The sequence below is a fragment of the Petaurus breviceps genome, unplaced genomic scaffold (genome assembly GCF_028583685.1).
Source record: "Petaurus breviceps papuanus isolate PSGF00001 unplaced genomic scaffold, PetGlider_PUasm1.0 490, whole genome shotgun sequence".
In the NCBI taxonomy this organism is placed as follows: domain Eukaryota; kingdom Metazoa; phylum Chordata; class Mammalia; order Diprotodontia; family Petauridae; genus Petaurus; species Petaurus breviceps.
The window spans coordinates 3,265,398-3,287,007 of NW_027186352.1; positions in this window are offsets into that span (position 1 = coordinate 3,265,398).

Below are 21,610 nucleotides of genomic sequence, written 5' to 3' on the forward strand. Positions count from 1 at the left end.
CACACAAGTCCTGGGACCTATTGTTTACTCTGCATCTCTATATATTTCTCCATTGTCTGTAAGTTGCAATGCAGACACCCACTAGGAACCTTTCCATTGCCTTCTATGGGATACTCACTGACAATGCTTCAGAAGCAATTGTATTCAACTTCTTGCTGCCATAAAGCAATACTGGTTAAATATTAGTATTAAAACTGTGTCTTTGCTTTCATGGGGAGCTTAGTTACAAGAAAGAAACTTTGTAGATTCCTAATGGCTATCCATCTTCTCTTCATCTTGTTGAAATTGGGATCTAACTGACCATCCATCTGTGCTATCTAAGATACACATACTGATATATACCAGATGACCCAGTAGATTGAGTCTGGACCTTAAGTTAAGAAAACTTGAGTTCAAATCTCTCTTCAGATGCTTAATAGCAACATCCTGGGAAAGAAGCTTAACTTCTGCTCGCCCCACTCTTCTCAACTGTCAGGTGGAAACACTAATTAGCACTTGTTTCCTAGGGTTGTTGCAAGGATTAAATAAGGTAATATTTGTAAAACACTTAGCAGTGATCCAGAGATAGATCCTGATTAATAAATGCTTATCCCCTCTCTCCCTCCTCAATTACAACCCAACTAAATATATTTTAAAATATACTAAATAGAACTTTTTTCCCCCACTTGGTCTTCCTTGAGTGGATGGAAAGGCCAAAGAATTGTGAGTAACTACTGATCTTCTCCCATAGACTCCAGTCTGCTCTGGGATTCAATGCAACCAGGAAGATGAATCCCTTTTAATCTTGTGTCTGCAATAGTTTTTCTCCATCATACCTTTGGTGAACATACATATTCCTGTTTTTATTTTGTCAGATGTTTGTTATCAGAAGGTCATGGAACAGGGATATTCCTTAAAGATACTTCATTCCAGAACATCCTGAATGACGCTAATATTTCAGTGGGAGACACCTTATGGTCAGTGACCTGTTAGGACAGTGTTTTATCCTGCTGAAACAAATACTTCTTCACAATCAATGAATAATAAATACAATAAGTTTTGTTATATTGCAAGCTGCAAATCATTCTGGAAAAGTGAAATATTAAAGGTGTACAATCCATTGCTGAGTATCCAGTGTGAAGGCCAGCTTGTTCACTTCTAATGTCCTCTTTAGGATGACCTTAATTTGTGTACATATGTTTTTTTTATAACAAGAAGGTAGGCATATATGTCCATAGAGTCTTGTGTTTTATTAGTTGCATTTATAGGTAGTAATAATGTCTAAGATGTTTTTCTCCACCTTGGGTGTCTTCTAGTTCATAAAAAAGTTATGAAAACAACAAAAGGTTGATCAAAAATGCCTGATACAATGAAAGGTTATATAATATTTCTTAGCCATATTCTCCTCTGATGCTCATAGATTGTACCACAATAGGTCCCTGCCCAAACTCCACTTAATGGCTGTATTTTGGCCCTTCTGGCTTAGAGTAAATATTTCTCTTTGGAACAGCAAGCCTGAAGGTTTTCCTTCCCATCTTGAGGTTTTTCTTTTTTTTCTAATGAAAGGGGCCATCATTCACTTCTTAAAGAGGCCTATTCACTGAATGGGCATTTACATCACCCTAAGTGAGTACTTGAAAAGACCTTATCCTAAAAGGGGCAGGTTCTCCCGTTGAATCCTGGGTCATCTCCAGCCATCCTGTTGAATATTTGGTCACTGGATCCATATGGCTTTGGAGGAGAAAGTGAGGCTGATGACATCGCAAAAGCCTTCCTCATTCCAATCAAAGTCAGCTAAAAGTCTTGTCATCAATTCTCTGATGTCATGCTCTTCCTAAAAAATGAAGGACAAAGACAACAGAGACCCACAGTCCACTGCTTCTCAACCAAGGTGAAGTTTATATGTTGTAACATTGAATTTGTGAATGTGTGAGGGTTTGTTTTTGGGTGGGGGACAGAAATAATTTTATTTTAATAGCATCTTTTCACCACCTCAGGTCTGTTTGTGTTGGGCTATCTCTTCTCTAAAGATCCTTCTCCCCATGACTGATAGACCTACTCTTTCCTTCTCAGGAATCTCCCAAGTTCTGCTCACCTTGATTCAGCCAATCAGTCAGCAGCTATTTCCTTGAATATGACATCAGAGGCGGGGACTTGGGCAAAGGAGAATGAGCAGGATCCCTCACTTTCCTTGTGTAAATCTGAGTCAGTCTTTTACTTCAGTGATGAAAGAGACACTTCCCATTAGGGCGCGCTCCTTTTCAGTGGCTGAAAGGGCAAGCGGTGAATGCCAAGGGATTCTTTGAACAATAGAGTTTGTAGAAAAGGTCTGTTCCATCAAAACTGCGCTAAAACAGATCAGGAAAGCCTTTGGTCTTATGTCTGCTCTCTTGTATTTCATGACCGTATTTTCTATTGGCGTTGTTCTGCTGGGTCTTCTCTCTTCCCTGAAGGTTGAGTTGTGTATGTTCTCCCTGCCAGGTGTCCCAGAATTGGTCTTATCTTTTTTAATGGAGTGATTATTTTCAGTTATATTCCTGCACCACAATTTGTTTAACCATTGCCCAATGGAAGAAAATTGATTTTGAGTCTAATAATAATTTTTACTATGAAATTATAAATTTTGAATGTGTGTGGCCTTTTTATATATTATAGAGCCTTTGGGGGCATTACAGTCAACAACAATACCACTGAGGATAAAGGTATTATGTGTTCATTAACAATATAGAAAAAATGATCAATTTTTTTCCAAAATGTAGAGACCAATTTACAATGCTGCCAATAACTGTTCATGTTATTTTTTTTTCCCTACAAACCTTTCACCACTGATTATTTTGGACTTTGCCATGTTTTCTAATTTGATTGATATTAGGTGAAATTTTAGTTTATTTAATTTTCATTTTTATTTTGAGTGATTTTAGTTTTGTCTATAAAAATTAGTCATATTTCTGTGTTTAAAAACTATTTGTTTATTGTAATTCACTACTTATAACTATATTAAATTCATAGATCTGGGTAGCCATATTTTTATCAAAGTTTCCTACTACAGCAATATTTTCCCTATATGCAAACTTCTATTATTAATCTAGCTGCATTGATTTTGTTCAAGTTAGTTTTTTTAAGCATAATCAACATTGTTAATGTTGTTTTTTGCAGTTTCTATCACCTAATTAGTTATTCATTCTTTCCTACAAAATAGCTATGAAACTTAGCTCCTTTTATTCTTTTATAGAGAATAAAAGTCTGGCTTCCTGCCAGACCAGCTGAAGTAAGGAATCTTAACAAAGAGAATGGAGGTAGTATTTTCCAGGCTAATCAAACGAATAGCATCACTTTGATCACCATCTTCACTCAGATCTTGATAGCACCTATGACTCTGAGGCCAAGAGTTTTGGAAATAGCAATAACTTCTAAGCTACTGTACCTACTATCTTCCCAGCCCCCACAACAATCCCTGAGAGGAGAATGAATTGTGGAAAAGATGTCTGCCTTTCTCTTTACCACCAGCAACAGCTGCTGATCAACTGTCACCAAAATGAGCAAGGGACCCTGAGAGAAGCTAGATCCATGAGGTCTGTGGTCTTCCTTCTAGCCCAGCCCTCTGTAATGGGAATGGAAATTTAAAGAAAATCCCTGCCCCAGGCTAAAGTGCACCTGGAGCCTGGGGTGGGAGGCTTGTTTTTCAGTAGATACTTTTTGATTGGCCGGTGGGTCCAATAAGGTTGTTACATTCTCTGAGCCAGGAGAAGGCTATATAAACCCTGATGTGAGGCTTTGTTTTGGGGGCTCACTTTGAGAAGTGTTCTGTGATTTGATCTGAATTCTGGGAAGCCGTTGTCTGGAGCCCCCCCGGCTTTGAAAAAACCCAGATGTTGAAACCCAGATGTTGACTGGGTATGGATGTAATGGTTGGACAGTTTGAAGTCTGTCTACTAGATCTGTTTCTGTCTTGATAATTCTGTCTGTGTACTTTGAAGTTCGGGGTGCTGACCTTTTCCCCTGAACAAGGTAAATGATATATGTCTGACTGATTAAAGTAAGCTTGTTGACCCATTTTGAGTTGCTTTCCTTTATCAAAGCAGATCTAAGAACCTGTATTGGCAGCAAACCCTGAGGACACTTGGGGTGCTTGCTGCTACACCCTCACAACTATCATTCTGGGAAGCAATGCTTGTGGAGAAGGGACAAGCCATCCTCCCCTACTGCCAAGGAAATCCAAGCTAGCTGAAGCAGGAAGGAACTAAAACAAACAAACAAAAAAACAGGTACTAGCATGTGTCAGTAGAGTCAGTACAAGCAGCTTGGGACCCTGAATTTAACTAAGCCTTGGGAGACCCAATGCTTCTGGACATGTATCCTCAGCCATCATTCAGAGAAGGGACATCTGTAAAGACAAGAGCCTGGCAACTGATCCTGAATGTGTTACATTCACAGTTACTGAAGGCCCAGAAAGAAAAGTTCTTACCACCAAAGTCCTTGACATTGTCAAATTATTCAAGATCAGAAAGGGCTCTGATTTTTAGCAGTAGAGATGGCATTTAAAGAAAAGGGGCCACTGCCAGGTTTGCCACTGTGCTTAAGGACCCTGCAACCTGTCCATCTTACTTGCAGCTGAAACCTTCTCTCTATGCTGTCTTCCCCATTAGAACAGGAGGTTTCAGAGAGTGAGGATTTTCTTAGTATTTTATGTGTACCTTCTGGCCCTAGTATAGTGCTTTACATATAGCAATTACTTCATAAATGGTTTGTTCTTTCATTTTAAAAAATATGTGCCCTTCTCATCTTCAGAAGGGCTAGGTTTGAATTATAGAAGCCCTGGGACAAGGACAACTGGGGTTATATGATATAGCGGGTTGTTATATCATCTTTATCAAATATAGTTGGAGAAAAGAAATATTGAATGGAGAAAGTCACACTTCCAGCAGCAGGCATAAACCACACAATATCTGTGCTGAATAACTCTCTATACAAGTAACTTCTCAAAACACAGGCATGGTCCAGAGACTTGGCTGAGCCAGTTAGGGCAGCTAGTCCAAGTGGACCCCTTTGAATATGATCTTGGAAAATTATGTGGCTCACTCAGGGAGTTGGTCAGGAGCTCAGTAATTGAGCAATCTGAATAGTTGCCTTGCATGTTTAAAATCAAGGTTTACTGCTTGTGTTCAAGTAGCAAGGTTACAACCTAACTGAGTAGGTATTTCCTATAGCTCAAAAAGTCATGTTCTGACAATGCTCATTGTTTTGTCTAAAACTAAATGAGTGAAATATATTGGGGTTCCTGCCTTTCCAGATAAAGTATCCCCCATTTGCCCACCACCTATACACTTTTCAGGTGTTTGAGAGTAATATTGTGCTGAATTTATTAAGCCAGAATTTATTAAACACTGATGGATATGCTAAATTAGTTACACAATTATGCAAAAGAATTTGTTCTAATTGTACAATGAGAATAATGGGCAAAGAATATTTATTGTCTAGAAAACAATATGCTTGTGTATGGACACTCAAATGTCTTCTAACATCTGTAAATGTATCTGGGACCAACATGGTTATTAACAATAAACTCAGTGCCAAATTGAATTGGGGAAGGTTAGTGGGTACAATTGTTTGGAAAATTCTGTAGGATTTTTAATGATCCTAAACTTATCCTGAAATAAAGCCCTTGAAACAACAATAAGTGTCCAATGATACTAGGTAACATAGCTAAGGAATCCCACAGTGTCCAAAGAACTTAAGTACCATTACCCAACATTCACTGGGGGTATGAGTAGGTAGGAACATAGTACTAAAGAAATGTCATTGAAGATGTGTCATGTTGGGGCAGCTAGGTGTTTCAATGAATACAGCCCTGGCCCTGGAGTCAGGAGGACCTGAGTTCAAATCTGGCCTCAGACACTTAACACAAAAACTAGCTGTGTGACATTGGGCAAGTCACTTAACCCCAACTGCCTTCCAAAAAGCAAAAAAAATGATGTGTCATGTTACAAATATGCAATCTGTAATAAAGTTAACAGCATATTCCAAGAGAGAGAGAGAGAACATGTAGAGAGTTGAAAAAGTCCATCAATATCCTCATAATGTCAAGAGACCTAAAGAACTTGTCTCAGTGTGTTGACTGGAGCCCCTGTATAGAAATGATGACAGGACAAACATGAAAAGGAACAAAACTATGGTGTAACTTTAATGACAGTGAGTGAGACCATTAATCATTTTAAATGAAGTTTCTATTGTGGAGCACAATTAACCCAGGGACTGCCAAGGGTCATGTACCCAAATCAAGCAGCCCCGAGCATATTCATCTCAGGGTTTATACATACAAAAGCCACAACATAAATTTTACCAAGGGGAGCAAGTATAGAAAATACAGAAGCCCAAGGATAGCGTTGCTTAATGATTGTTCCCCAGCAGTCAGTTTTTTGCCCAACTGGTAAGTTCCCAAATCTAATTGGAGTACTGAAGAGAAGCGGATGGTGGTGGCTATGGGCTTCACTTGGCAGGTTTGTTGCCTAGGCAGGCTTTGTTGGGTATGGGCAGGTTTCCTAGGCAGCTCTTCTCTGATGGGGAGAGATGATGGATGTTCACAAAATGGTGGGTTACTACACTAAAACACCATAGCTAGATTGCTACTTGCAGCATAGGAGTAGAAACCATAATGATCGAATTAGGCATCCATGGATGGATCAACATTGACTCTTTCACAGTGAGATCACACATCTATTTGAATCCTATAGCAATCACTGGTAGAAGATGACAGTTTTTTTTTCCCCTGGCTTTTCACCAAACTATTTTTCCTTTTTCCTGGTAGTTCTTGAATTCAACATTTCTTTTTCAATTACCTTCAAGACTCTTCAAGTCTTAGTTATATTGAATGCTGGGCTATTGTCTTTACTTTCTTATACACATTCTTTACCTAGTCTGTTCCATTTTTCTAATTTTTTTGAAATTTAAAAAATAGTGACAAATAATTTTGATTATCGTATATTGGCATAATTTGAACCTCACCCAATCTCTTCTGGGAGCTTGTATTTTAATTCTTCCTTAAAGTGCCCCCCCCTCTGCCAGATACAAATATACAAATATATATTAAAGCAAAATCAAACAAAATCTGATTGAATTCACTCAGAATCCCCTTTTCTAATCTTTACTACTTTTGTGGTGGCAACATCATCCTTCCTGTCAACCAGGTTCACAGCTTTGGTATTATCCTTGCCTCTTCCTTCCACCTTCCTCCTCCAAGATGTCATTTGAGACTTCCATTCAGACCAACTGTAGATGACTTCACTTTTCTTGCTTGAGATCAAGATTACTTCAATGATCTTTTGAGCACTCGAATTCCTCACTATCTGTTCATCTTTTCTCCTCCACTCAAGCTTCAGCTGTATATACTTCCCTAATATGACTAGTGTTTGCTCCATTGGAATGAAGTTGAATTTAAACAGCTAAGGACATACCCTTATTTTCTATTAGGAACTGTTTGTCTTCCTATTGAGTAGAGATTTAAAACAACAAATAAAACAAAACAACATAACTATACCATTAGCCCATAAATCTCCCCATTATTTGGAAAAAGGTAGATTGTTTCTGTTCCCTGACCTTTCTTCCCCACACATGTTTCTTGCTCTCCCTCTCTCTCCAGTCTACATAATATATTACAGTTTACTGACCATGTCAGGATTATCTTTAATGTCAACTTTAACTTGATTTCATCTTGATGAAGTTGGTACATAAAAGGGGCCTTTGAATTAAGCTCAGAATCCCTGGGTGTGGTACAATTATGTGGAAAATTTATGTTGATCCCCGGAGACCCCTTGCTGCAGATCAGAAACCAGTACACAGCAGACCAGAGAGAAGAGGAAATTCTGCAAGGGTCCAAATGTTGAGGCAGAGTCATGTTCTCTTCTGTAGAACCCAGAAGGCTCAGAAATGTGTGATATTCAAATATTAGGGAAGAACTGGGTGCAGTCATGTCCTTTTGGCTTAAAGATTCAAACTAGACACAATATTTAATTAGTTTTGTATGAGAATTTTAATTCTCAAACTATTACAAGCAATTCCTTCATCATCATCCTTTTTTAAACGACTGCTCTTGGAATTAAGGAAATTATTTGCTTTTCTCTGACAAACACGATTATATTATTTTTATGTTAAAATGGGGGGGGTTTCATTTCAGTGGGTCCATTTCAAAATCTTTCTTTTGTTAAACAATTTCAAGGCCATCAATCATGAGAAAGAGCAGGAGAAACTTTGATTTCAAGCAGAAACTTAGGGACCATCAGGAGGCTGTGGATCTGGGTGCCCCATTGCTTGGTGACAAGGAACTCACAAAGGGCAGCCATTTTGAGAGGTTGGGTTTGCTGGAATCTGGAGTTATCTCATTAATCTGAAGTTTTGTTTTGAATTTCTTTTTTATGACTTAGCTTCAATGAAAATGTTCTCAGTCTTCATTCAGCATCCTGGTCACTGATAGTTTCTGCAAAGAAAAATAATTTTTCCTCACCTCTGATAATTTGCATCCCTTCAATTTCTTTCCCCTATTTTAGTATTATAGTGAGAATATTTTGAATTATGTTCAGTGAAGAAAAGAGACATCCTTTCTTTATCCTTATATTTTCTAAGAAAGTTTTCATATTATACTAGCTGTAGTTTATTTTTTTGACACGGTGTTAAATAACTTCAGATTTGAGGATTAATAATATAAATGAATACAGCATTTCCCCAATGCTTTTTCTGTATTGATGTAAACGATCATATTTTTAATGTTCTTTTAAAATTTGATTAATTATACTGTTTCTCAATGTGGAACCATCCTAGAATATCTGTTATATATTCAACTTTGTCATGGTGAATAATTTTGGAGATATATTTCTCTATTCTCTTTGCTAAAATATCTCTTTTTCTCATTAATAGTCATCAATATTAATCAATGAGATTATCCTTTTGAACCACAAAGGACAGTATCAGAACAGTAGATACAATGCTCTGAGGGTCTCCACACACCCACCAAGATCATGATTTTGCTAGAGATTAAAGCATCCTTTTCCAAAGTGGTGGAGCAAAAGGCAGAGAGTGCTGATTTCTTCAGTTGACTCCCAGCATCAGAGCTTTCCTCCACTAGGAAAAACTCCCCAGAGAAGCTGCAGGGCCTGTCTTTAAGCAGCAAGTCTCAGCAGAGCTTTGCTTCCTCAGATTGTCTGTTCTGTGGACTTTTAAACCTCATCAGCTTTTGTGTCTTATTTGTCTTCTTCCTGATCCCATCTTGGCCTCTGTAGGTGGTTTCTCTTACTGATTTTTACATTTTTATTCTCTCAATTGGTATGTCTCTTTTGACTCAAATCTGAGATTTCTTATGGGAAGGTTGAGAAACCCCAAATCCATATTTCTGTTAGTTGGAACACAAATAGTCCATCTCTGATTGTCCAATAATCTTTAAACAGTTCTTTGGTTCAGAGTTTACTGGGGGAAAAAACCAGGATAGTCTTCGGCACATTTATATGGAAATTAGCTGCTGCTAAGCAAGAGTACATCCATGGGTCAGCACTTGTGTGGCAGATGGGTGGCTATTCCTCAGGTGGTCTCAGAATTATCTTTGTCTTTACTCCAGCTGCACTTTTCTGTATCCCTCACACAGATGCCTCCCTTGTACCCCTTTTAGTAAATAGAACTTCCCCATCAGAACAGAGCTGGACACACACAGTTACCTAGCTAGCCTCCTTCTGGGACCTCACTGTTCTTCCTTCTCAGGAAAACTTGGGCCAGCATCTCTGGGCAGGTGATTTTGAGACATGAAAAGCTTTTTGTGTATATGATGTCACAGCTGCCAAAAGAATTTTTAAAAATCAATTATATGTTATTTTGTCTACATGACACAAGACTGCCTTGGGTGACTTTTGTCTCTAGCTGCTGAGTGGACCAGATGGCTCATATATGGCCAGAGACAAATGTGTGTCCCTTGAATTCTATTGTGGCTTGGGGGTACCACACAGCACATCAGAAATGTCCTTGGCAGCAAAAAGAACAAAGTGGACCTCAAGCCATAGCAGAGGCCGGTGGAGCTTGAAAGGACCTTGGCTACCATCAAATTCATTACAGTCATTTTAATGAGGAAGAAAGTTAGGTCCAAGGAGGCAAAGCCAACTCGTTCAAGGTCACTGAGACTCTTGGTGATGGGGCCTAGTTTACCAGCTTCTGGCCCTGGGGCCTTTCTGTGACGCTATTGGTCTCTTTACACCCTCAATAAGCCCAATGGTGCTCAGCTCTTGGAACCAGCACAGGAGACATCATGTGATGACCCAGCTTCCCTTCGTGCTTCTTCGATTTACCAAATATGCAATTGAGCCCCTTGCTCAGATTCTATGCCCTTTGTTTTGCCCTGTAATAAAAGTGGGATGACACTCATTGTACTTTGGCAGCATGGCAGCCTAATGGGAAGAGAGTTAGCTTAAAAGTCATGAGGTTCTGGGTTCCAGTTTTTCTATGCTCTGCACTGGGTGATGCTGCCCAAGGCACTGGATTTCTCATTGCCCCATGCAGAAGCACATGGTGGCCAGAGATGCCCATTTGCAGTGTCCTCGGTGGGACCCCTACACCAATAAAGAAATTAGAGACATTGTTGAGATGCTGCTGCTGCTTTTCCCATTGACCCAACAGGACTGTTGTAAGGATCAAATGGGATCATGTGCATGTGTGTCAGAGGTGGGGAGGAAAGAGAAAGTGCGTTACAGCTAGATGGAGGAGACAGAGGAGGATGCTGATTGTCTTTGTACACCCCCCCCCCAAAGTTCCAACAAGTGCCAGGTATTGAGGATGGTCTAACAGACTAAGGCATAAACACCCTGACATGAGCTGAGCTTTCCTCCAGGAGGAGGCAGCCTTCCTCACGACAAATCATCCTTCATGTCCTTAGCTCAGCTTCAGGGTTGCCAGCACATACACGTTTGAGATTAGCTTTCCATTGTTTGAGACCCAAATTTCACTTGGAACTTTCCATGCACCTGTGTCTGTCCTAAAGTGCACTGTTGGAGTGAATCTAACATTTCTTTTTCTGGTAGTTTCACAAAGCTCGACTTTCTTTTTAATCATCTCTGGGTGAATAGCCCTTTCATCCACAGGGCTTTCTTTTAATTATGTGTCAGAGTACACTTTTATATACTCATGTTGTAGTTAAAGGCAGTGAATCATAGTCAATTGTAGTGTGGCAGAAATGATTATAAATTCATTTCCTCGCCTGTAGCTAAGGTATTCATGGATTTAATAAACTCCTTTTTGAAATGATTTTTAAAAACAAACTTTCAATTCTTTGGTAAGAAATTTTATGACTGCTGCTTTAACTGGGGAATATTTTTGAGCTCTAATGCCAGTCCCCTCTTCTTCATATTTCCTATGAGGATGTGAATTGGTGGCAGCTGAGGATTTGATGCCTCTGAATCCATAGATTCTTTGAGCTTAACTCAAATGCCCAATCTCTTATCTCAGGCTTTTTCTCTAAACCACTGCAAATGGCCAGGCCTTCACCCAAATTATGTTGCATTTATTTGATATGTGATGTTTTATTTGATTATGTGCTTGCATGTGGTCTTCACCAGTAGAACGGGAATTTGTGGAGTTCAAGAACTGTTTCCCTTTTGCCCAGGAATCTCCAAGACCCAGCAGCATTCCTGATACGTAGTCGGCCTTTCATAAGTGCTCACTCATACTCAAAAGTAGATATTTGGGGGATCTAAGTATTGGTGAGTATCCTGGTGGGAGTACATAAGTATCTGAAGAGAGGATCTGTAAGAGTGCCTGGGAGGGATGTGCTGGTTGAGGCCTTTTGAGGTCTAGGGTTCAAAACTCTGCCCCATATTTATCCTGTGTGGGCATTACTTACATGAATTAATGGTGGTCCAGTTTGTGCTTGGATGTTTTTTACCCTTTTCCTTAGTTCCCATCACAGATCATTATAAAGAATAAGGAAGCAAAGTAGAAACTGGTGTCAGCATCATGCCCTGCTGGGTCTTTGCCATATGAGCCCCTTTCTTGTTGCTTTCCCTAGACAAGAGTGTCCAGCAGCCTTGGACATCAGTCATTCACACAACTCACCAGTGACCATATAGGGCCACAGTCTCAATGGCTGTTAGTGGCTCTTACCATGTCATTTGCCTGCTTTTCACAGAACCTCAGGTTCCTGGCAATATTGTCATAATAAGTGCTAGGAATTATCTCATCAGAATCCCAAAGAGGATGACTGATGCCTGCTTTCACAGAGAGGATCATGTTGACATATTGTCTCCCATGTCTCCCCATGGTGGTTCTTGACCAGTATGCCAAAGGAGAAATGCTTGATCCAGACATAAAAGATGAAGAGTCAGCATTCTTTTGTGCAAGTTTAAGAAACACGTTTTTATTTATGCCCAGAGCCAAGGCCAATTCACTTCAACAAGGAACTCAACACCAGGGGTACCCACAGGCAAGAGGATGAGGAGGAGGGGGAGGAGGATGACTGTTATTTTAGTGTAATGAGTAGGCCCTGGCCTAACCATATGGGAGCCTGTCTGACCAGGAGATCCCTGAAAGCTTGTTGTGTCTTTCTCTAATGCTATCAGCTCGATCTCCCATTCTAGGAATACCCCCCCCTCCCGCCACAATCCCCCACGCTTAACCTCTACTTCTATTTAACTGATTATTGTCAAATACCTTTTTACAAAGGCACCTTATCTTTGAAGATATAGCAACAGAACATAAGCATTTACCTCCTAATACCTTGGGGCCACACTATTTCCTATACCAACTCATCACATTTAAATGCAATGCTGCCAGGTGAGGCCTTGTATCCACTCCTACAAAGTTCACTCCTCACTCTCCTGGGTCAGCTGATTTTGGGATTCCTGACATTTTGAGGCTCACAAAGCCATAGCCTCAAACACTTTCACCTACAATAAAAGAACACATTGAGACAGGTTGAGAACCAAGGGCTATGTGCATAGGGGCATGTATCATTGGACTTGGTTAATGAGAGGACTTGAGTTCTCTTACCTTGTACATTTTCTTTCACTGGGTGCCATATAGCAGGAATAAGTCAATCAAAAGATGAATGGGAGGGAAGGGAAGAAGGACAAGGGCATGTTTATTGAGAATGCCAGACACTATGGAAAACATTTTAAAAATATCCTATTTGATCCTCATAACAATCCTGTAAAAGAGTTGCTGTTATTATCCTCCCTTTACAGATGAGGAAACTGAGGCAGTCAGAGGTTCTGAGACTTGAATTTAATCCATGTTTTCTGCAAGCCCTATTGACTAAAAAGTCAAAACAAAAAGAGGCTCACTAAGGCCAAAGAATTCTCTTCCCTGCTCCCCCCCCTTTCTCTCTCTCTCTCTCTCTCTCTCTCTCTCTCTCTCTCTCTCTCTCTGTCTTTGTCTCACTCGCACCCACACCCACACCCCCCACACCCACACACCCTGCCTATTCCCCTTTTTGTTTTCAAGGTGCAGTCAGTCAAGTAGATGTTATTCAATTCATGATTAGCAGCCTGGAACCCAGCTCAGAATGTCTACAAATGTTCCAACATCTCTCCAAGCCTTCCCTTTACCCAATATCATGTCTTTCCCCTCATCTCCTCAGGCACTTTCACATAGGGAATCACATGAGCAACACTCTGCTAATGCCCACAGAGTCTTGGTTTAATCTCTTAAAAGCTCACAATGTTCTATGACTTTAAATTTCATGAGAAATTTCCACAAAACCAAAACCAAAAATCTCTGTGATGTAATTAGTTCAATATTACTAGCCTTTTTATAGATGGAGAAACCAAGGCTCACAGAAATGAATTGCCTTGGGGGTGGCTAGGTGGTACAGTCAATAGAGCACTGGCCCTGGAGTCAGGAGGACCTGAGTTGAAATCCTGATTCAGACACTTGACACACTTACTAGCCCTGTGACTTTGGGCAAGTCGCTTAAGCCCAATTGCCCTCCAAAAAGCAAAAAAAAAAAAAAAGAAATTAAGAAATGAATTGACTAGTCTGTTTCTGAGCTCAAATGTAGACCCAGACATCCTAAATACTGGGATCAATTAGGGCGATTAGAACTATAAAAGTATTACCTCCTACCTGTTCACTGTGGGGCAGAGAAAAGGCAATCTCCACTTGAGAAATCATCATTGTGGATGGAACCAATTTTAAACTTTTCATAACAAAACAAGCAAAGTCCAATATGGCCCCAGGGTATCATTCCATTTTTTCTCTGCCTCACTGCTCCTAAGTGCATTCTTTGATCTTACTGTGACTTTCGATTCCTTTACCCTCTTATCTTCCCTAGGACATCAGCCCAGCTCTGGCCACACTCTCCTTCCTATTTTTGTCTCTCTTTTAGTGGACAAGTGGAGCTCCATTTTGGCGCTTCCTTTCATATCCCTTGTTCCTTGTTCTATGAGCCCTCATAACCCATATCCTCAGCCTGTGTTATTCCTGCCATGCAATCTTCTCTTCTGCTCATGTCAAATTGAGCCTCAGGCAGCCACAAAACCGAGCTGATCAGGTCTACTGTTAATTTAAATTTTCTAATTTCAGCTGAGCAGAAAGGAAATCTTCCAACTCTTCCTAATTGAGACTCTAGTCCACTCCTCACCAAAACTCATGTCTCCCATAGTTACCCCTACCCCAGTAACCTTCTCAGTTGAGGATTTTGACTCACACTTTACTGAAAAAGGGATCTTTCATTGTAAACCTATTCCCTTCTCTTTGTCTCGCCTCCTACTGACATCATTTCTCACTATTTCATTCTTTCCAGTAGCTCACTGATAACATGAAAAGAGTAAAGAGAAAATGAGTATGACTTAGTCTAATTTATTATAAATGAGTAAATTTGGAGCATAATTAAAGTATGAATAAGCATTATAGTTGTTAACACAATTGCCCTACCAGGCCCAATTTTTAGACACAGGAAGATAGAGTGTTAGGTCTGAAGTCAGGAAGACCTGAGTTCTAATTCAAACTTAGACACTTCTATTTACCTCAGTTTCCTCAACAGCAAAACAGGAAGCAAAACAACATCTAACTCCCAGGGGTGGCATAAAGATCAATTAAAGTCATATTAATAAAGTCCTTAAGACAGTTCCTAGCACATAGTCACCACTACATACATGCTTATTCCCTTTTCCCTTTCCCCACACAGTATTGAGAAATTAGTTAAAATTAGGAAAGAGCAAACTATATTTAATATTTGTGTATAATATCTTTTCAAACAATTATAATCCACTAACACTGTGTGTTGACATTTCCTCTTCCAAGAAATTAGAAATGTAACTTCAGGCAGATTGAGAGGGAAAAAGACTACCTGGATATTTCTTAAAAAAAAAAAAAAAAAGACCTCCCTTGTGTGTGGAGCCAAGATGGCAGAGAAGAGGCAACAACCCGGTTGAACTCTCCCCACCTTCCCCTCCAAATGACTTTAAAATATTGCCTCATATTAAATTTTGGAACAGCAAAGTGAACAAAAGGTTGGGGTAAGACATTTTTCCAGTCTGAGACCACTTAGTAGGTCAGGAGAGATATGGGACATTGGGGTAGGAGCCAACTCAGGACACAGACGATGACAACCCTAGCAATGGTTCTGGAGGCAGTTACAATGCCACAACTTTGTGTGGTCTCAGTCCAGGGACATTCTGGGTTGCAGTTCCAGGGCAGAGAGGAGTGGTTGTGGTTGCAAGAGAGCACAGGCCCTAATCACGATGGCAGGGCCCAGAGAAGTGCTAACATTTGTAGTTGCAGAGGAGCAGGGAACCTTTCTGGGTAAAGACCAGAGCACAAACTAGGGGGCAGTGACCACACCTCTTGCCAGATGATACCACCTTTGAAGCAATGAAAACTTGCAGAACCCAAGAACTGGTTCAGAAAACAGCAGCATAAAACAACCTTGAAGTTTAGGACAGTGTCTCCCTGACCCTACATGAACGGAGTCCAGCTTTAACACTAACTTCAAAGTCAAGAAGCTGGCCAGGAAAATTAACAAGCAATGAGAAAAGAACTTGGCTATAAAAAGCTACTGTGATAGCCGGGAAGACCAAAACATAAACTCAGAAGACAATAATGTGAAAATACTCACAGGCAAAGCCTCAAAGAAAAATGCTAATTGGGCATAAGCCCAACAAGAATTCTTGAAAGAGTGAAAGAAAGAGATGAGAGGTAGAGGAAAAATGCAAAATGAAATGAGAGTGATACAAAAGAATTATTTTGAAAATGAGATTAACAGCCTGTTAAAAGAGACAAAAATATTGAAGAGAACACCTTAAAAATGGCCTAATGATGAAAGATGCACAACAATTCACTGAATAAAAGAATTCCTTAAAAAGTAGAACTGGAAAAAAGTAATACAAAACCTCTTTGAGGAAAATAATTCATTAAAGTTAGAATTAGGCAAGTGAAATAAAAGACTCCATGATTTATCAAGAAACACTAAAAAAAAAAATCAAACTAATGAAAAAAATAGAAGAAAATTTGAAATATCACATCAGAAAAGCAACTGACCTACAAAATTGATCAAGGAGAGGTTATTTAAAATTTGTTGTTTAGTTGAATGCCATGACTAAAGAAAGAACCAAAATGTTATGTTTTAAGAAATTATACAAGAAAAGGAAAAGAAAAAAAAAACTAGATTCAGAGGGTAAAATAGAAATTGAAAAGAGTCCACCAACCACTTTCTGAAAGAGATCACAAAATGAAAACTTCCAGGAATATTATAATTAAATTCCAGAGCTCCTAAGTCAAGGAGAAAATATTGTAAGCAAGCAGAAACAAATAATTCAAAAATTGTGAAGCCACAATCAAGATCAGATAACATTTAACAGTATCCATGTTAAAGGAGTAAAAGGCTTGTTATATGATATTCTGGAAGACAAAGGAGCTAGGATTACAATCAAGAAAAACCTAGCCAGTAAAACTGTGTGTAAAACTTCAGAGGAAAACAGATATTTAATTAGAGAACTTTCAAGCATTTCTGATGAAAAGACCATAGTTGAATAGAAAATTTGACTTTTAAACACAAGACTCTAAAGAAGCATATAAAGGTAATCATGAAAGAGATGGCATAAGGGACTTAATAATATTAAACTCTTTCAGTTCCTATATGGGAAGATGCTATATGGAGCTCCTAAGAACTTTATCATTATTAGAGTTGTTAGAAGGATTCTACATAGAAACATGGCCCAGGTGTGAGATGACTGTGATGTAATGATTTCCCAAAAGTAAAATTAAGGAGTGAAAAAGAGAGATGCACTGGAAAAGAGGAGAAGAGAGAGACAGAATGGGTAAATTTTTCTTACAGAGGTACACAAGAGAGAACTTTTACAGAGGAGGGGAAAAGGAGGTGGGGTGGAGAGCAATGCTTGATTCTCACTCTCTTCACAATTAGTTCAAAAAGGGAAGAATATATAAACAAACTCAGTTGGGTGTATAAATCTATCTTATGCAACAGAAAAATAGAAGGGGAAGGGGATAAGAAAAAAGGGGGATGACAAAAGGGAGTGTGGATAAAGGGAAGCAGTGGTCAGAAGCAAAACAAACTTTTTAGGAAAGACAGGATAAAAAGAGAGAAAGATAAACAGAAGAAATGGTATGGAAGGAAATACACAATATTCATGAACTGAATTTAACTAAGATGAGCTCACCCATAAAACACAAGAAGATAGAAATCAGAACCTAACAATATGTTGTTTACAAGATATGCACTTGAAACAGAAAGATACATGCAGTTAAAATAAGGGGCTGGAAAAGAATCCATTATGCTTCAGTTGAAGTTAAAAAAAAAAGGCAGTGGCACTAAACATGATCTCAGACTGAGCAAAGCAAAAAAAAAAATAGACCTAAGTAAGAAACATAATCAGGGAAATTATATTTTGTTAAAATGTATCATATACAATGAAGTAATATTAAAACAAATCATAGCAAATTTCTCTAATAAAGCCCCAAATTTTGAAATATATGGAGAACTGAGTCAAATTTATAAAAAAAAATAAGAGCCATTCCTCAATTGATAAACATCCAGGTTTCAGAAGGAAAAAAAAACAAAACAAAACAAATCAAAGCTATCAACAATAATATAAAAATGCTCTAATCACTAATGATGATAGAAATGCAAATTAAAACAACTTAACATCTATCAGAAATGACAAATGAGGATGAGGGAAAATAGGCAGACTCATAACCTGTGAATTGAGATGTTAACTAGTCCAATCATGTGAGAGAACATTTTTGAACTATGTCCAATGGGTTATAAAACTGTGTCTGCTTTTTGACTCAGCAACACCACTACCAGCTCTGTAAGTCAAGAGAAAAAAGGAAAAGGTATTATATGTACAAAAATATTTATTGCAACTCTTTTGGTGGTAGCAAAGAATTAGAAATTGAAGAGATGCTCATCAGTTGGGGAAGGGCTAAACAGGCATAACATTATGATGGGGTAACATTACTCTATAAGAATTTAGGAGGAAAATTAGGAAGACCTACATGAATGGATGCAAAATAAAGTGAGCAGAACCTGTAGCCCATAATAGCAACACTGTAACAATGATCAACTGTGAAAGACTGGCTACTTTGATAAATATGACATCCCAAGAAAATTCCAAAAGATTCTTGATGGAAAAAAAAATTATCCATCTCCATAGAGAAAACTAATGAATTCTCAGCACAAATTGAAGTATAATTTCTCATTTTCTTTATTGTGTCTTTTTTCTGTTATATGGTTAATGAAGAAATATTTTTGCATACTTTCACTTGTACTTTTAGTATACTGCTTGCATTCTCAGTGGGTAGTAGAGGGTTAAGAAGGAGGAAGAGAATTTGGAATTCATTTTTTTAAAGTTAAAATTAATAAATGATGAATCTATTTTTAAGGAAAAAAAAAGACCTCACATAGGACCTTTGTCTCCCATTCTGCTATTGAATATGGTGAGAGTTATCTCCTTCCATCTGCAAAGAGGACAAAGATAACAGGAACACCCCATCACAACACCTTAACAAAGGTTTCATCAGTTCTTGATATGCCTAATCGTTTCCTTGGAAAGTCTCACAATGTCACATTTTTATCTACATGCTATTAATGGGAGTTACCGATATTATTTTTGCATGTATTAAGAATGAAGGGGCAACATACTCTAAATTAATGGGAAGGTGAGTAATAAAACTCAGGGAAAAAATGGGAGGCCACTATGATGCATCATCATACACAGAGTGGGGGTCTCTACTCAACTTCTACCTAAACACTTATTATAATTTCTTCATCTGTAAATGGGGATGATATTTATACCCAGTTCACAGGGTTATTGGGAGGATCAAATTAGGTCATGCTTAAAGTACTTTGCAAAGCTTAACATGCTATTACATAATTGTGAGCTATCACAACCCTTATTCATGATAAGGTAAGTCTTGTGAAGCTGTTTCTTTTTTTTAAATGCTCTTTGTGATATTATAATTATATCTAAAATATGGTTATAAGTTCCAGTCCAATGAAAATATGCAATGAAAATTAGAATACTTCCAACTCTTAATTTCATTATACACACTAATTTTGAGCTGGCTATATTATCATAAGAAAAATAAACTGAATCAGAGGATTAGAATAACAACATTGCACCTTGGTGTGGGGCTAATGTTGTTTTTATTTTTTTTTAAGATAGCTAATTTTCATGATTGTCATATGTGAGTTTACAACTAAAAATCTGCTAGAATTGATTTTAACTATCAAGGTGATGGCACCCTGTTGCAATGTGAATGTTGAAAACTGCTGATTCTTGTAGAAGTTCTTGATCCTATAAATAGCACTTATTTGATTTCCCATCATTTCAGGGAAAAAAATAAAAACATCTATGGCAACACATCAGCAACCCATAATGTGAATGTAAAATTCACAGCGACTCACAGGGAATACTGTCTAAGACAGTCAAAGGTTAACTAAGTTCCAGGTAAATCTTTTAGATTACCAAGATGGTCGAGGACTGTGAAAGACCTCTTTCAAATATCCTTCCATTTTCTTGGTTCTTCCCTTTGAACTAGACTGCCTTCCATTTGATGAGTATAAGCTTGTCTAGTGCAATCCTTGAATAATATTGTTAGAAATTGGATATTTCCAAGGAAAAAAAAGAAAAAAAAGTTGAGGAATGAAGGGAATCATGCCCTTATAAACCTTTGGTCAGTTTTTAACTTTCTAACCTAAATCTGTTATTCTTAGTGTTGCCATCTGTCTACATCCTGTTTCCTTCTTATGAGAAATCCCTGTGAGCACTGAAAGCCTTCCAAGTTTCCATATAACTGTGGATCCCTGCTAGAACAGTGATGGCCATGCAATCATAGAGCAAGTTTCTCGCACAAAATCCCAGAGGTTTGCAATTGTGTATCTGCACACACTCATGTCCATCATGCATTTATATCTCTACACACAGATACATATGCAATCAATATTCATTGATATCCTCCTGCTCACAAGTTCTGACAGAGGCTTTGGAAGACATTAAGTGAAACCAGCAAGTGAATCTTGGTCTGGGTGCTGGATCATATGACCCCAGTCCTGCCATGTTTCCAGAACCATCTTTGCCCTCTTCTTCCCTTACAACCCAGGGCTAAATGTGGCCCCAATCACAGAGGCCAGAACAAAAATGCCAGAAAAAGAAACATTGAATGAGAGTGAATATTCATCTGGGCCCTCTATCTACAGCAGGTTGTAGAGGCCAGAGTCAGTCTCAGGAGAAGATTTTAAGGAGACTTAACCTTAAGAAGAAAACACTCAAGGAGAATATGAGAGGTGGCATGAAGGATGGCCCATAGGAAGCTCTTCAGTGCTGTATCATCTTTCCCTCTTTATCTATATATCTACCTAGCTCATCAATTTATCTTGAAGACATTTTGCAAATGGATAGAATTTGTTCATTTGATCTGAGGGATGAGTGGGAACATGAGGGAAAGTTGCAGAGTTGACTTTAGGCTCCACATCAGGAAGTTTTCCTAACAGTGAGAGGTGCTTTAGGAGGTTGGTCCCTCCTACTGATTGGAGGCTTAGAAGCAGAGGCCAGGTGAGCACTTATGTGCTACATTGATGTAGAGATGATTTGCCCTACCAATCAAAAGGTGAGTTTCTTTCCTTATCTGAAATAACAAAATACTTTGAAAGTTGAACAACTGATGGATGGATGTGTGCACTTCAAATGTGAAATTCTAACATTCTAAAATTCTAACAGATTCTAATGGTGAAATCAGTAAGAATGCAATGTTTCAGATGACTCAGTGGCTCATGACATGAAGGGTTTTAATGACTGTGATTAACCAAGTAGTCATTAGGTCAGAAAAATAACTAAAGGGACATTAGATATGAGAACATTACTGTCTTGGTTATGTAAAACAGTTGTGATTAAATGCAAAAAGGAAGATAAAAAAATTAATGTATTGTAATGTTTACATGAAAGAGAAAGAGGGAGGGGTAGGGATGGAGGAAGGAAGGGAGGAAGAAAGGATGAAAGGAAGGGAGAGAGGAGGGAGAGAGTGAGGGAAGGAAGGAAGGAAAGAAGGAAGGAAGGAAGGAAGGAAGGACGGAAGGAAGGAAGGAAGGAAGGACGGAAGGAAGAAAGGAAGGAAGGAAGGAAGGAAGGAAGGAAGGAAGGAAGGAAGGAAG